This window comes from Salvelinus fontinalis, chromosome 6 (assembly GCF_029448725.1).
Source record: "Salvelinus fontinalis isolate EN_2023a chromosome 6, ASM2944872v1, whole genome shotgun sequence".
In the NCBI taxonomy this organism is placed as follows: Eukaryota; Metazoa; Chordata; class Actinopteri; order Salmoniformes; family Salmonidae; genus Salvelinus; species Salvelinus fontinalis.
Genome location: NC_074670.1, coordinates 15,941,174 through 15,944,305, shown reverse-complemented (window position 1 = coordinate 15,944,305; position 3,132 = coordinate 15,941,174). Strand labels below are relative to the sequence as shown.

The following is a 3,132-nucleotide window of genomic DNA, read 5'->3' as shown; positions in this document are numbered from 1 at the left end:
TCCAGGTCATCTAAAAGTCTATGCTAGGTAAAGCTCCGCCTTATCTCAGCTCACTGGTCACGATAACAACACCCACCTGTAGCACGCGCTCCAGCAGGTATATTTCACTGGTCATCCCCAAAGCCAACACCTCTTTTGGCCGCCTTTCCTTCCAGTTCTCTGCTGCCAATGACTGGAAAATATTGCAAAAATCGCTAAAGCTGGAGATGTATATTTCTCTCACTAACTATAAACATCAGCTATCTGAGCAGCTAACCGATCACTGCAGCTGTACATAGCCCATCTGTAAATAGCCCATCCAATCTACCTACCTCATCCCCATACTGTTTTTATTTACTTTTCTGCTCTTTTGCACACCAGTATTTCTACTTGCACATCATCATCTGCACATCTGTCACTCCAGTGTTAATTTGCTAAATGTTAATTAATTCGCTACTATAGCCTATTTATTGCCTTACCTCCTCACGCCATTTGCACACACTGTATATAGACTTTCTTTTTTTGTATTGTGTTATTGTCTGTACGCTTGTTTATTCCATGTGTAACTCTGTGTTGTTGTTTGTGTCGCAATGCTTTGCTTTATCTTGGCCAGGTCGCAGTTGTAAATGATAACTTTTTCTCAACTAGCCTACCTGGTTAAATAAAGGTTATTTTTTATTTATTTTTTAAAGGTGCTACAGAAGGTAGTGCGTACTGCCCAGTACATCACTGGGGCTGAGCTCCCTTCCATTCAGTACCTCTATACCAGGCTGTGTCAGAGGAAGGCACTAAAGCACTAAATGATCAGAGACTCCAGCCACCCTAGTCATAGACTGTTCTCTCTGCTACCGCATGGCAAGCAGTACCGATGCAGCAAGTCTGGAACCAACAGGACCCTGAACAGCTTCTACCCCCAAGCCGTAAGAGTGCTAAATATTTCACCAAATAGCTACCCAGACTATCTATATTGATCCTATTTGCACTAACTATTTTGACTCACATATGCTGCTGCTACTGTTAATTATCTAGCTTGTTGCCTAGTCACTTTACCCCTACCTAAATGTACATATCTACCTCAATTACCTCGTACCCCCGCACAATGACTCGGTACTGGTACTGGTACCCTGTGTATATAGCCAAGTTAATCTTACTAGTTTTGTATTTATTCCTCGTGTTATTATCTTTCTATTATTTTAAGTCAGCATTTTACTGTTAGTCTACACCTGTTGTTTACAAAGCATGTGAAAAATACAATTTGATCATGCAACAGGGTGATCAAATTAAGATCATACATCTTTATGCTTGCCAGACAACCAGGGCAGTGCAGTAAAGCTCCGTTTAGCAGTGTGAACAGGGTATAAGTGAAACTGCAGTGTGGGTATCTTGCAGGAATTGTAAGAGGGAGTGCTGTCAAGTCCTTGAATGGAGACGGTACCATGTGGACATACAGTATGTACATGGTTGGAAAGGGTGCCCAGATCACCACCGGGAAGCAGTATGGGCCATGGTGGTTTTTCATGATTTCATTATGACATTGTTAATGCAACTTTGAGAGTCTGCACTGGGTTCACATGGAAACAATATTTTATTGGCGAAATGTGTTTTAATATGCAATGTTACATTTTGTAATGTAATAAAGCAAAATATACTGTACATCAACAGATTCATGAATTCAAATTTGAACTCAAGAAATGCTGTGGTATGCAATGATACTACACAAAGTATACTAGATAAAAAATAAAAATAAATATCACAAGGTTCATTTAACATTACAACAACAATTGGGATCAATTCTTGAATTATGTGAAAACATGAACAATAAAATACAGGAAAGAGGATTTGTTCTTGGTTCTGCTACTCACATTAGTCTAGAAATTAGATTTGCTTCTGGGTTGCAGAGATGAGAAAAACCCTGATGCCCTATGATACAAAAAGAGTGTTGCTTTTTTGTCTTGACAATTAAAGTATATAATAGCAATTAAAAAAATCTATTTTTGACCAAAATGTATTCCTCTGTACTGTAGTTCACTCCCAGTCTGAGTACCTGACATCAGAATACACACTCTCCTGTGGTGTCTCTCTCTTCTTTCTTCCTCTTTTAGTTTTCCTCTCAGAGAAATTCAATGCAGCATAATTCAGAGTATCTGCATTTTGATCCTGTGAATAGTAATATTTTCATCAAACTATTATAAACTATTAAACCCTAACAGGATACGTAGTTTTAAAATAATAAGGTGAGAAAAGTAATGCCATGTTACATTTCTGGACAATACTGTTTAGACAACTTTGCTGTGTTTACCTTGCTGCTTGATTCTCTAGTGTAGTTGTCATGTCCGATATGCTGAGAAGCACCCACTGTTTCCATTAATAAAAATAAAGCATCAAAATTACTAGACTTTCAAAGGGAAATTTGCCAAACAGTTTGAGATAATCCTTAACAATTTGCAATGTTAAACAGTTCACCTTTACAATGTTCACAAACTGGTCTAGTATGTCTGGTGCAGATGAGGATAATGATCCCAATCAGACAGACGGCCGAGGTCACTCCCAGAGCAATGATTACAGGATCTGTTGCTTTTTCTAGAAATGTACAACAAAATCATAGTTTTGGCATTCATACTTATGTAAAAAAAAGTTATTTGGATGTTTTTTAGGTGTACAACCTCAAGAACTGATACTATTCAAACTTTAATCATGGCTTCAGTTGATAAGAATGTTTTAGATTTGAGATATATACATATATACCTACCAATATTCAGGTTTGTTCCATTGCCAAACAGGATCTCACCACATATGGCCACAGCACAGTAGTAAGTCCCAGCATCAGAGAGACTGAGGTTGTTCTTGGAGAGGCTGTAGACACAGCTCTGTGTAGGAGCGGGAGTCTCAGGGCTCTTCTCACACTCATCACTCCTGTCCCCAGGGGTGTAAATGACTCCTGGATGGGATTCTTCTGATCCGGCTCTGAACCAGTACACACTGTGTTCTCCTGTACAGGTCTCAGAGAGTACTGTACACTGTAGAGTCACAGAGTCTCCTGGATGGACTGGGTCAGACACTGACCTCTGCACCACAGTATGGTAGTGTGACCTTTGGTGATTCTTACCTAAATGGGATACATGTTTTGATTCTCTAATGTATCACATGCTTCAC

The 3,132-nt window shown here is 39.2% G+C and overlaps 1 long non-coding RNA gene across 1 annotated transcript; it reads right to left on the bottom strand.

Moving 5' to 3' along the window:
• Positions 1-1,732: 1,732 nt before the first annotated feature.
• On the bottom strand, positions 1,733-2,554 carry LOC129856667 (uncharacterized). Its single transcript, XR_008759794.1, has 3 exons — positions 2,443-2,554; positions 2,279-2,334; positions 1,733-2,136 (listed from the first exon to the last, which is right to left on the bottom strand). It is a non-coding gene; the product is annotated as an uncharacterized LOC129856667 (long non-coding RNA).
• Positions 2,555-3,132: the final 578 nt, after the last annotated feature.